We start from the raw sequence: 14586 nt of genomic DNA on the forward strand, positions 1-14586 counted from the left end.
AAACAGATTTTCCAAAAGGCTGTGCTGATATTGTGAACCAATATATGGGAAACACTGTAATATAATAATTTGACAGCTATCAATTGTAGTTTAACCTAGCCATCTTAAAAGTCACGCTTAGGGGCTGTTTACACCTGGCCACTTCATGCGTTTTCTGTGACCGGATAGCTATTGTTACCCGCTTCAGGACTGGGAAGCCTGAATGGGTGATGTGAATTAACCACTCCTGTAGAATGATAACAGACACGCTGTGAGACAGGAGTACTTGCTGCAAGCTCTGGCAAAGTTTAATTAACTCTCTCATTTTTCTTAGTTCTCAATGTATTCACAACATTCACATATTTAACTTTCCAGAACAATTACTTGTTTCTTTGTGACACATTCCATTAAAGAAAATAACTTTTCAATAAAGACTTTTTTCTAAATTACTTTTGTCTATATTGACTTGTTCTGCCACACATTATAATCAATCACAATACATTTACCTGCTACTGTTTTCACATCCTCATGAACACTAATTCCATTTTCACACTGTCACCTAAATGCATTTGGCTTCACAGTAACCTCGTGTTTTACATGCAAGACGCCATTTTGGCTCTAGTTCACACATACATGCACTGCCATTTTGGCTCGAGATAGCTCCAGTAGCAAATATACATTAAGCCTATTGTTACGTCCTGTGACGTGTCTTGTGTTTATATTAGGCTTGCTTGTTTGAGATGCGCCTTGCCTCGCCTGAAATGTAGTCGAGAGTAGGAGCGGCTGCAGTGAGAGGAGGAGTGAAAAAAGCGCAGGCAAGCCGGACAAATCTCTCTTCTAGTAGTGGATCTGACACCTGTGAGATCAAAGATGGATATCGCGGGATTCACGCTCGTGCACAGTGTTGCTAATAAACTGGATGTAATTCAAGTTCTGTTGCTTTTATATGAAAATAAATAAAATTAACAAGACACCCAAAGTACTTGTTATTTAATTCCATTCCAAATACATGTTTATCAATTTTTTTTCTTTAAAGCTGGGGTAGGTAGGAATGGTCTAAAAAACTTATTTTTCAAATTTGTTTAAACTGTATGTATATATCAATACATAATTAAAATGTAAGTATTCTGAAAAAGAAAGTATAAAAATCGAGTGTATGTAGACCTCTAACGAATGTTTTAAAGACAGCTCATTATTTCCATTCAGTCCACCCTCTCCCTTCTGGGGTCCTTCCAAAGCCACGCCCCCAAAACACATGAACGCGCGACTCCGACAGCTGAGCTGGAAGACGCATTATTTACCTGAGAAGAGCGGAGAGGAAGGAGCGCAGTGCATGTAGCATCATGTCAGAATCACATGTAATAAAAAAATCTAACTTTATCATTATGAATATAAACAAATAAGATGTATTTTAGTAGCATACTCACGATCAAGCTAGCATATCGATATTGGTAAAGTTTAAAATATATATATTTTGATTCGCTAACGAGCTAGTTATAACTATAAGGCAAAGCTAAAAACAGGTTGCATTGATACACGTTTTTCCATTTCCATTAGTTGCACTGTGATGAAGATGAATTTCGTGTAAGATTCATAACATATAACGTTAGGCCTACTAGCTGTTAAACATGTATTTTGTTATGTAAAGTTCCCCCCACAGCGGAGCCTGCCATGAACGCGCAGGCTAGTAAACATGCAGGGTCACCGATGACGACGGATAAACAGTTCACTGGTAGGGACGAAATGCTTTACATTGACTGGCCTGCCCATACTTTGACTACAAACTTGGTCCTCAAATCATTACGTATCATGCAATACATGTAATGTAACTTTATAACGTTGCACACTTTCTATGAGTTATAAATAGCTAGTAAGATAATATAACGGTAACTAACGTTGCAGTAGGCTATGTAAATAATTATTCTAGCGATATGTAATGCTAAATAAGGTTTGCTAGTACATTATTTCAGCAACTTGACAAGCCAGTGAATTAGCAGGTTTCAAATGTTGCTTTGCACAGTGCGTGACATTTTATCTGTATGTTATGCGGCTGGAGTTTTAACACTGAGTCAATGGGCTCCGACGGGCTTGTTTATCGTCATCGGTCTTTTTCCGTTTACCTGTCTTTGTTGTATGAGCAGGTTCCACTCGAGAAATTGGCCGTTTTGGTTGTTTGTCCGCCATTAGCACAGCTGCTCGGCACACCGGTGTGGTGAAGTATTAAGTAACCGTATAATATACGGTAACCCTGAGGACCCAATTAGTATGCCAGTAGTATGCCTGATCTAAATCTGTTCTCGCGATAACTTGTAGCTAACGTGAGCTGTTTAAGTGTTATTATGTGGTAGCTTTATGTAGAATGCTAAATCCCGCTGCTATATGCAAGGTAAAATTAAATTATAATTATTAAATTATATATTGTATATGTAAATTGTGTATAGCTAGTATTTACAATCTCAAGTTGCGTCAATAGCAGGAGAAAGACCGCAAAATTTAAAAATACTACTGTTATTGTGTCACGAAATGTATTTTTAAGAGTTTTTCAGTCGAGAAAGTAGTTGTTTTAATCTCAAATATGTTGTTTGTTTATACAGACAGCGCCTATTTCAAATTTTGATCTGACGTTTTCGGAGACGGGAGATCCAAGGGATCACCGGGCGCTCAGCGCTCACGTATCCCGCCTGAAAAAGCCTTATCTCGGCAAGTGCAGCAGACGTTACTCGCTGAGTCTAGTGGAGTGGTATAATTCGTCTTGTGTAGGCTATGTCTAACGGACGATCTTTGATCTCATTAATCTATCATTTTCGTTTTGGCTGGGGGCAAAGTTTAGTTTTATAACTTTATATAACGTTGAATTGTTTAGGCTATTTATCTTTAACGTTGTGCCTGCTGACTTATATTTGACTGAATCGTTTAATTACTTTATTTCTTGACTTGTATGGCTACTTATACTTTCATAATTGCTATTATTGATCAATAAAACTGAAATTTAACAAAAAGAGACAGGGTTGTGTCATTTTATTTTATATAGCCTATGTACGAATATTTTAATATATATATAATATGATATCACCAACACAGCATGTATTTTTTTTTTTATGTATGGGATCATGGGAAGTATTTCAGAGTATGTTGTCTTGAAAGAAATCAAGCATCACTGACAAAGGCTCAAAAGAGACCATGACTTTCTAAAAGATCTTTTAAATATAGATTGTTTGTGTTTTTGTTTTACTTTTAGGACTGGAGAACATCTGGTAATGAGATGTCACTTTTTTCTGTTTGTTAAATGCTTAGTTAGGGTTGGGATCTCTGCAAAGGAATACCTTCTCACAACATAGCAACACTTTATAATTAACTTAATGAATTACTAGCGTAATGATAGCAGCTGACATAGTTGCACATCATCCTCTTCAGTGGACCCATCCTGGTACATCATCCTATATATTTCAACCAAGTGGCAAGCCGTTGTGTTTTGATTTTTTTTCCCCCTCCAAACCAAGATGGCAAATGGTCAGTCAGAAATTGCAAGTTGCTCCGGAATATCCACCCATTCCTTCTATCCTAGGAGACTCTTGTAGGTAAAAAAAATATTGCAGCATCAAGCAATATCTAATGAGTCCTATCACAGTTGGGTCAATACGTAAACGTGCCATTTTGTGTCCCTTAGTCAAAAAAAAGCTCTGTAAATCTTAATAAACCATAAAACAAATAAAATATTTTATAATTTAGTTTCCATAATATGTCTAATAATATAAGAATAAATTGTTTTCTGTTTCTTTTGTTTTTATAGGATTTTAATCACATTTTTTGTGCAAAGCATCTTGCAGAAATGTTGCAAATGGCATGTCCCTCGGTATGATTTTTCTACTTATGCTTGCATCATCTGCCTTTCATGAAGTTGATGGTAGAAGACAAGTGTTCTCTTCTTTTCTTTGAGTTTATGTAATATCTGAAAGACAAAGACACGCTCATTGTGTCAGCCCTGCTACCAGAAAAGCATATGTTAAAAAGTTATTTGTACATATTTAAAAAGGGATCTCCATATCTCAGCTCTGGAAGGCTCTAGAGTCTCCAATCTTGCACTCCTGTCTGTGCCTCAGCACCCTCTATCCGAATCCAAAGTTTCAAGAAGATCCGAGAAACTTTATTTTTCGAACCAAAAAAACTATAAGGCTAACTAACCCCTGTCGTTTTTTTTGGGTCGAAAAATAAAGTTTATCTGATCTTCTTGAACCTCTGGATTCGGATAGAGGGTGCTGAGGCACAGACAGGAGTGCAAGATTGGAGGCTCTAGAGCCTTCCAGAGCTGAGATATGGAGATTCCACTAAGCATTTGTTACACTGCAAAATAGTGGTTTCGCAGACAGTAGACAGTGTGCTTAGTACAGTGGGGGTGGTTTAATTAACGAGAATTGATATCACACATGACGGGAGAGCAAAAACACATAAATGTCCCAGATCCAATCAGAGGATGCAAAATAATTGTTTCATGGACACTGCATTTTAATGAAAATCAAGCACTAAAATGACTTGAAAATGAGTGTGATGTGTTCAGTCGAGTGTGCTTAGTACAGTAGGGGTGGTTTAATTAACGAGAATGAAACTTTTAAACACCAAACTTTTCCGCCCGCTCCAGGGGGCCGTGGCGAGATGGAAAATGGCGCCCCCTAGTCGATCGGCCCTTTCTAAGTGGTGTTTTTTTGCAGAGTTCCCTTAAAAGTCATTGCATCCATGACACCTCAGGTTCAACGGGCTAACCGTTGGCTGCGTTGCACCTTTGAGTTTGCATATCAAAGCAAAAACAGTGAGTGGTGTTCCACAGCACTAAAGACTGCAAGTGTTCAGTTGCATGTGACGTGTTGTTTGTGTGTTTTTGCAGAGTTCCCTCAAAAGTCAGTCCATCCATGACACCTCAGGTTCAACGGGCTAACCGTCGGCTGCGTTGCACCTTTGAGTTTGCATATCAAAGCAAAAACAGTGAGTGGTATTCCACAGCACTAAAGACTGCAAGTGTTCAGTTGCATGTGACGTGTTGTTTGTGTGTTTTTGCAGAGTTCCCTCAAAAGTCAGTCCATCCATGACACCTCAGGTTCAACGGGCTAACCGTTGGCTGCGTTGCACCTTTGAGTTTGCATATCAAAGCAAAAACAGTGAGTGGTATTCCACAGCACTAAAGACTGCAAGTGTTCAGTTGCATGTGACGTGTTGTTTGTGTGTTTTTGCAGAGTTCCCTCAAAAGTCAGTCCATCCATGACACCTCAGGTTCAACGGGCTAACCGTTGGCTGCGTTGCACCTTTGAGTTTGCATATCAAAGCAAAAACAGTGAGTGGTATTCCACAGCACTAAAGACTGCAAGTGTTCAGTTGCATGTGACGTGTTGTTTGTGTGTTTTTGCAGAGTTCCCTCAAAAGTCAGTCCATCCATGACACCTCAGGTTCAACGGGCTAACCGTTGGCTGCGTTGCACCTTTGAGTTTGCATATCAAAGCAAAAACAGTGAGTGGTGTTCCACAGCACTAAAGACTGCAAGTGTTCAGTTGCATGTGACGTGTTGTTTGTGTGTTTTTGCAGAGTTCCCTCAAAAGTCAGTCCATCCATGACACCTCAGGTTCAACGGGCTAACCGTCGGCTGCGTTGCACCTTTGAGTTTGCATATCAAAGCAAAAACAGTGAGTGGTATTCCACAGCACTAAAGACTGCAAGTGTTCAGTTGCATGTGACGTGTTGTTTGTGTGTTTTTGCAGAGTTCCCTCAAAAGTCATTGCATCCATGACACCTCAGGTTCAACGGGCTAACCGTCGGCTGCGTTGCACCTTTGGGCTTGCATATCAAAGCAAAAACAGTGAGTGGTGTTCCACAGCACTAAAGACTGCAAGTGTTCAGTTGCATGTGACGTGTTGTTTGTGTGTTTTTGCAGAGTTCCTTCAAACTACAGCTGGTCCAAAACGCAGCAGCTCGAGTTCTTACCAGAACCAGGAAGTATGACCATATTAGCCCGGTTCTGTCAACACTGCACTGCACAAATTTTAAAATATTGCTGATTACTTACAAAGCACTAAATGGTTTAGCTCCGCAGTACTTGAGCGAGCTCTTAACGCATTATAGTCCTTCACGTCTATTGCGATCTCAAAATTTCCGGCCAGTTGATAATACCTAGAATATTAAAATCGACTGCTGGCGGAAGATCCTTCTCATATTTAGCACCAAAACTCTGGAACAGTCTTCCTAACATTGTCCGGGAAGCAGACACACTCAGTCAGTTCAAAGCTAGACTAAAAACACATCTCTTTGACCTAGCATTCACATAACACATTATAGACTTATATAATTCCATATTAGGCTGCATAGATTAGGCCAGCCGGAACCGGGAACACTTCCCATAAATCCTGATGTTCTCGTTCCATCATAAGAAGAATGGCGTCTACGTTAATATTAGTCTCTCTGCTTATACCGAGGTTTACCGCAGTCCGTCGGATCCAGGCCGTATCCAGATCAGATGAAGGACCTACGCCTGGACGCGACGACAACGCAGTCCTGAATTGTCAACCAGTCTCTCCGTTTCTGAAGTGATGTGGACTCCGGCCGTATCCAGACTAGATGGTGGACCTGCACGTGGACCCAACCATGACGCATCCCTGAAGTGCCGGCCTCGTCGACACGACCAATCTGACTTCTGATCTGTAATGCTGCCTGGATCATAATCATACACTGTTCGCTCGTTGGCCAGAGGAGAACTGGCCCCCGACTGAGCCTGGGTTCTCCCAAGGCTTTTTTCTCCATTCTGTCACTGATGGAGTTTTGTTTCCTTGCCACTGTTGCCTTGGCTTTGGCTTGCTTAGTTGGGGACATTTAATATTCAACAATATTATTGATCTGCTTAATTAGGGTGGACAATGATGCAATTTTCTTCTAGAAACAAACTTTGTTGTATTATTTTCATTTTATCAATGTGAAGCTGCTTTGATACAGTCTGTATTGTAAAAAGCGCTATATAAATAAAGGTGACTTGCCTTGACAACATGAATTTACTTCAAACTAAAGATTTGACTTTTCATACAGCAAAATACACTGCATCTATTTGTCTCATTAGCTCTCAAAAAACTTTAACCTTACAGTTCATTAAATATTTTAACACAACATTAATTGTTTTTAAATCTCCACAATGTATAGCCAGAGGACTATCACAAAAGTGTTTAGGAAAGTAAAGACATACTAGAGTATGTTTGTTTAAAGCTGCTTTGTATTGTTGTGTATTTTTAAAAAGCTCTATAAATGTCCTAAAACGATGTGCATTTTGCTTGTAGTTTTGTGTTAATAAAAATGTAATATATTACATCTCATAATTCAGTTTCAGAATTCATTATGTATTGTATTGTGTAATTTAATACAATTTTTATATAAGTTTTGATTCTCTAATTTTATTACATTAAATGTTATTGTGTTGTATGATGTTCTGTATTAAGAATTATTATGACATAAATCATATGCATTAGTACACAAATTACATGCTTGTAATAAAAAAAGCATATTATGCCCTATTGCTTAATAACAAATAACTTTGTCACAAAACATACTTTAACATGTTATTTCTTTAAAATAAAGATTATTATATGAATTAAGGGGTTTGATTAATTACATTAAGATTGTGATTCCATAATTATATTATAGTGTTCTTTAGTCAAGGCTAGACAACCAATTAATATTTATGCCCACAAAACATAGCTAGCATTCTGTAATTTATTTAAATGTAATAGTAAAAATAGTAATATACACAAATAAATATTATTTTATGGCTCTTTTAATAAATAAAAGTGTACTTGTAACATATTGCGCTGATTATTGAGGATAAAAAATAATCACATAATTATAATTGCATTACGAATGGCTGTGAATACGTAAGGCAGTATCAGTGCAGTTTAAGCTCATAGCACGATCATCGGATAACGTATGCTGCTATTATCTAAGCTAACTAAAAAACACACGAACAACGAGAAATGTTTTAATTTCACAATCTATAGCTTCGGTTAAATACTAGTATATGAAACGTATCATTTAAAATACATTAAATACATTAATGACTCGCTAAAACGTAGTACAAACGTCTTCTATAATAAAATTATTTTGTATGATTTATAACCAGGCACTAAAGCGATTACCCATAAAACGTGCTTTGAACCAATCGGATTGCTTGGGTCCTCAGGGTTACCGTATACTATACGGTTACTGAATACTTCACCACACCGGTGTGGTGAATAATCGGGTCCGGCTGAAGAAATGGGTCCGGGCTGAGGACCCAAGCAATCCGATTGGTTCAAAGCCCGTTTTATGGGTAATCGCTTTAGTGCCTGGTTACAAATCATACAAAATCACTTTATTATAGAAGACGTTTGTACTACGTTATAACGAATCATTAATGTATTTAATGTATTCTAAAGTATACGTTTCATATACTAGTATTTAACCGAAGCTATAGATTGTGAAATTAAACATTTCTCGTTGGTAGTGTTTTTTAGTTAGCTTAGATAATAGCATAGCATACAGCTAACGTTATCCGATGATCGTGATTCGTGCTATGAGCTTTTCCTGAGCTTATACTGCACTGATACTGCCTTACCATATTCACAGCCATTCGTAATGCAATTATAATTATGTAATTATTTTGTACACTTTTATTTATTAAAATATTCTTAAAATAATGCTTATTTGTGTATATTACTATTTTTCGTATTACCAGTTTAGATATTTAAATAAATTACAGAATGCTAGCTATGTTTTGTGGGTATAAATATTAAATCTAACCTTGACTAAAGAACAGTATAATAAAATTATGGAATCACAATTTTTAATGTAATTAATCAAACCCCTTAATTCATATAATAATCTTTTATTTGAAAGAAATAACATTTTTAAAGTATGTTTTGTGACAAAGTTATTTGTTATTAAGCAATGGGGCATAAAATGCTTTTTTATTACAAGCATGTCATTTGTGTACTAATGCATATGATTTATGTCAGAATTAATTCTTAATACAGAACATCATACAACACAATAACATTTAATGTAATAAAATGAGAGAACCAAAACTTATATAAAAATTTAATTAAATTACACAATACAATACATAATGAATTCAACTGAATTATGAGATGTAATATATTACATTTTTATTAACACAAAACTACAAGCAAAATGCACATCGTTTTAGGACATTTATAGAGCTTTTTAAAATACACAACAATACAAAGCAGCTTTAAACAAACATACTCTAGTATGTATTTACTTTCCTAAACACTTTTGTGATAGTCCTCTGGCTATACATTGTGGAGATTTAAAAACAATTAATGTTGAGTTAGCTGTGTTAAAATATTTAATGAACTGTAAGGTTAAAGTTTTTTGAGAGCTAATGAGACACAAATAGATGCAGTGTCTTTTGCTGTATGTAAAGTCAGATCTTTAGTTTGAAGTAAATTCATGTTGTATGTGCAGTCAATTCTTTGTGGAACCATCCTAAGGCCTAGATGATGCAGTCAGTCAGTTTCCCCTTTAGATGGTGCGGTCGTGACCTGGTAGGTGAGGAGGCTGGACTAGGTGTCATGGACTGACTTGAGGAACTCTGCAAAAACACACAAACAACACGTCACATGCAACTGTACACTTGCAGTCCTTAGTGCTATGGAACATCACTCACTGTTTTTGCTTTGATATGCAAACTCAAAGGTGCAACGCAGCAGACGTAGTTAGCTCGTTGAACCTGGGTGCCGTGGATGGACTGGCACGAGGAACTCTGCAAAAACACACACACAACACGTCACATGCAACTGAACACTTGCAGTATTTGGTGCTGTGGAACATCACTCACTGTTTTTGCTTTGATAAGCAAACTCAAAGGTGCAACGCAGCAGACGTAGATAGCTCGTTGAACCTGGGTGCCGTGGATGGACTGGCTTGAGGAACTCTGCAAAAACACACACACAACACGTCACATGCAACTGAACACTTGCAGTCCTTAGTGCTGTGGAACATCACTCACTGTTTTTGCTTTGATAAGCAAACTCAAAGGTGCATGTTGTGGCCTCTACATAATGTACCCATGAGTTAATTATTTACATTTGAGGGGCTGTATGAAACCATCTTGTGGGTAGGGAATTTGAGTCTACAATTATCTTACCCACTTCGTGACGTCCGAAGAGATGCCTTGCCAATAGTATGCGCTTGCAATCTTATTGCATGTCCTTGTTATCCCCTGATGCCCACCTGTAGCTGGGCTGTCATGGCAGTCCCGAAGGACTCGTTCCTTCTGTTGCTCATCCATGACAACTAGACGGTTTGATCCGTCTGCAGTCTTGTAATAAAGATGTCCACCTGTATTAGAGACATAAAGAGGTAATGTGAGGGAACGCAACACACAGTAATTAAATCATGTTATTTATTGAAGAAAATATTATGTAAAATTAGTTGTTTTATCATAAGCAAACGTAGTGGATACTGTAAATTACAGAATACATAACACATTAAAAGGCAATGATATTTTTTCTACTTCCCCTGCACAATGAACTTCTTAGCAGAACGCCTGACAATTCTCTTGCGTCCGTTGTCGGCGTTCTCTTGGTAAACTCCACGCTCCAGGTACTCCTTCACCTCAGCATGCAATGCAAACTGTAACATAACTTTAATGCAAAACAAAAGTAATGATATTAGGTTGATTAAACCTATATTAATTGTGCAGTCAATTGATCCAAAAAATTAACTAGATTAATTACACTTTTGTTCTGATTAATTGCGATTGATCGCAATCATAAACACTCAAGTTTCAGTAACACTTTATAATAACGTTCAGTTGTAAGTAATTTATTAGTGATTAGTAAATGATTAACTTTAAGCTTACTAAGATTAACTAATCATTTACAAAACATGAATATGCGTTTCATACATGTTCAATAAATAATGTTATTTTTTTTGTATGTATGTAGCAATTAGAGGGTGCAGAAAGTGTTGTAAATGCCTTGAATACACATACAGATCATTTGTAACAGGTAAGTGTAACACATTTACAAGTGATGAATAGTTTACACTTAAGATTAGGGGATGCATAAAGTGTTGTAAATGATTTATTCATGCATTTACACATCTATAACAGGTGTTGAACACTGTAGTGTGTACTGCAGTGTAAGTGCTGACTGGTGAGGGTATAGACAGCTGTCTTCTCTGAAACATATGGAGTCTTTAACCACTGTTCACCTGATGTGAGCAAAACATACAAAAAATGTAACATAACGAACATTTATGAAAATGCATATTCATTTTTTGTAAATGTTAATCATTAACTAATCAATTGTAAATGACTTGTAACTGAATCTACACAACATACATAAAATAATGAACATATCACTTATTAATAATTTATGAACGCATAGTCATGTTTCATAAATAATTAGTTAATCATTTACTAATCACTTGTAAATGACTTTAATGACTTTAATTTACAAAACATACGTAAAATGTTAGTATATCACTTGCTATAATAATTTATGAATGGTTTGTAAATGATTAGTTCATCATTAACTAACCACTTATTAATGACTTACAACTGAACGTTATTATAAAGTGTTACCCAAGTTTCTATACGTTTTTACTATATTTTATCATTTAATAACTTAACATTAATCTCCAGATTAATGTAGAAACAACATAAAATAACTATAAAGAATTATATTTTAAATACTTGTTTAATGACATTTTTTTATATAAATGAAGGCCAGTATCACTGATACTAATACAGCTACTGATGTCTTGATAAATATGGGAAATACAAAGAAATTGAATAAAGCGATCAAACACTCTGCACTGCATAATTTATAAATTAGAAATGAATCCTTATTAAAGCTACAAAGGTTCTTTAGTTAGGAGCAGTGAGTAATTTTCTCTGTTCCCATTGTTATTTGATTGACCTCGAGTGAGACCGCTATATTGGGTGCTGTCCCTTTAAGACCTGCGTTGCCGACTGCCAATTACTGCTGCGCAGTGCGCACCATAGGTGCGCGTCTGTCAGGACACGTGTGTGTCTTTTCGCGCTCGAATGTTTTAAAACCATTTGCTTTAATAGCATGATCAATGTAACGCTAGCTAAAGGATGACAGAAACAAATAAAATAACTTGGATAGCACGAGTTATTAATATATATATTAATATATTCAATGCAACTGTGCGCAGGTGCTCAAACTCGCTTTGATGTATTTATTGTAAGTGCCTATAACGTTAACGTTACACGACCTGAGGCCTTTAATTTTTCATTCTTCATTCGGCAACAAATACTTTCGTCCAAATTGTATTAGGCCTATAACATTGCAAATAGTTTTTCCGAAAGAAAAGCATGCTCATGCAAGAATTATGAACTTAGTTTTAAGTATCTATAACGGTAAACATTATTACAGGCCGATAATTGCGTTAATATTAAAATATAACTACAATTAAACATTATTAAAATACACCGGGTGATGGATATACTTACTGAGATGTTGGATGATGAGGGAAAAAAAAAACAATAATTAATGTTAAGTTAAATTGATAATTAAATGGTATTTTTGAATTAAGTAAGGTAAATGTATTGGTCGCAGAGATGAAATTGTCCAGAGATGTTTGGTCACAGAGATGAAACTGTCCAGAGAGATGCTCAGATGTCCAAAGATGAAATTTTCGCAGAGATACTTGGTAGAATTTCTGACGAAAGGGACCTGTGAAGCATGACAATCGTATATATAGTCCCGCATTTAAAAAAAAAAAAAAGCGATGAGGCATTCTCATTGGTCATTTTCAAGTGTCTTTAAAAATGACAATATTTTATTGATGAGTCGCGTTAAATTGTTTTTAAAAACCTGTGTAACATATATATATTGCCCTTTCGATGTGTGCAAAAATATTGTAGATGGTAAAAAAACATTATCTCTAATAGTTTTTTTTTTTTTGTAATGTACAAACGGCATGGCAATATCATTACATCTTTGCATTAGAATATACAGAACAGGTGCATAAAAGAAATACAAATACAACAAGAAAAATGATAATCATAGTATTAAACAAAAAAGATTGAAAGGTTAAAGGGGCTTGGTTGTGTTTTTGTTTTGTAAATCATATTCTTCTCTAATGCAAACACTATTTATTGCATTCTTCTTTTTCATCACTTTAAGGGCTTTTATATAAGACAAACTCATTAAGAAGTTGTCTCTCATTTACAACTCTTCTCATTTATAACTCATATATAAGTAAAGTAATATATTACAAGTAACATGCATTACATAATAAGATCACTTTTTGATTTTACGAGTAAAGAAACGCATTACAATAACGTACATTACGAAATCAGATATATATCTGTTTATATATTATTATTTATATATATACATATTTAGGCCTAATAAATAAGATTTATGTATCATACACATTTATGTCACGTACACTGTGTTGTGTACAACCTTAACAAAAATAAAGTACCTTCATGTTTACATACACATACATACATTAAGGTTATATGCACTACTTTCAAAGTTTGTCACCACAATCAACCTCATTGCACAAATAAATGCAAAGGCATTTGCAAATGAGAAATGTTCCAGAGATATCGCTGCCACCAAAGTCAGTCCACTTTCGCATCCCCAATAGCAGCTGAAATTTTTCACTTTTGCTCTAGAGCCCTGTGCTTTTGGTATGGCACTCGGGGCGGGCCCTGGGGTCACCGTGCCGAATTTGGGGCCCCTGGGACCTTTCTATAAAACTCCTACTAGCCAATTAATGTTAGAGGCTGAAAATGTTAGTTTTAGGGTTAGGGTTAGTGAATATTTTTGCCTTCGCTCTACAGACCGGCGCTTTCGGTATGTCGATCGGGGCGGGCCCAGGGGTCACCGTGCCAAATTTTCTATAAAACTCCCACCCACCCATTAAATGAATGCATTTGCCACAGTGGTTTCGCGAACACCGCTTGGAAAGGGCCGATCGACTAGGGGGAGACATTTTCCATCTCGCCACGGCCCCCTGGAGCGGGCGGAAAAGTTTGGTGTTTAAAAAAGTTTCATTCTCGTTAATTAAACCACCCCTACTGTACTAAGCACACTCGACTGAACACATCACACTCATTTTCAAGTCATTTTAGTGCTTGATGTGCATAAAAAATGCAGTGTCCGTGAAACCCTTATTTTGCATCCTCTGAATAGGTTGGATCTGGGACATTTATGTGTTTTTGCTCTCCCGTCATGTGTGATATCAATATATAACCCTCCAGGACCGAGATTGGTGAACCCTGCATTAGATATTGCTTGATGCTGCAATATTTTTTTTTACCTACAAGAGTCTCCTAGGATAGAAGGAATGGGTGGATATTCCGGAGCAACTTGGCATTTCTGACTGACCATTTGCCATCTTGGTTTGGAGGGGGAAAAAAATCGAAGCACAACGGCTTGCCACTTGGTTTAAATATATAGGATGATGCACCAGGGTGGGTCCACTGAAGAGGATGATGTGCAACTATGCCATCAAAACCCGTGCAAATTTAAGAATTTTTTTTTTTAATAGCTGTCCACTGTAGTGACCACTATGCATGAAAGGGTTAATCCATAT

General features: G+C 36.5%; 1 long non-coding RNA gene across 1 annotated transcript; it reads left to right on the forward strand.

Annotated features, from left to right (window-relative positions):
• Positions 1-4910: 4910 nt before the first annotated feature.
• LOC307174681 lies at positions 4911-5238 on the forward strand. The gene is made up of 3 exons (XR_013824023.1): positions 4911-4956; positions 5034-5129; positions 5207-5238. It is a non-coding gene; the product is annotated as an uncharacterized lncRNA (long non-coding RNA).
• Positions 5239-14586: the final 9348 nt, after the last annotated feature.

The sequence above is a fragment of the Squalius cephalus genome (assembly GCF_949319135.1).
Source record: "Squalius cephalus genome assembly, chromosome: 1".
Lineage (NCBI taxonomy): Eukaryota > Metazoa > Chordata > Actinopteri > Cypriniformes > Leuciscidae > Squalius > Squalius cephalus.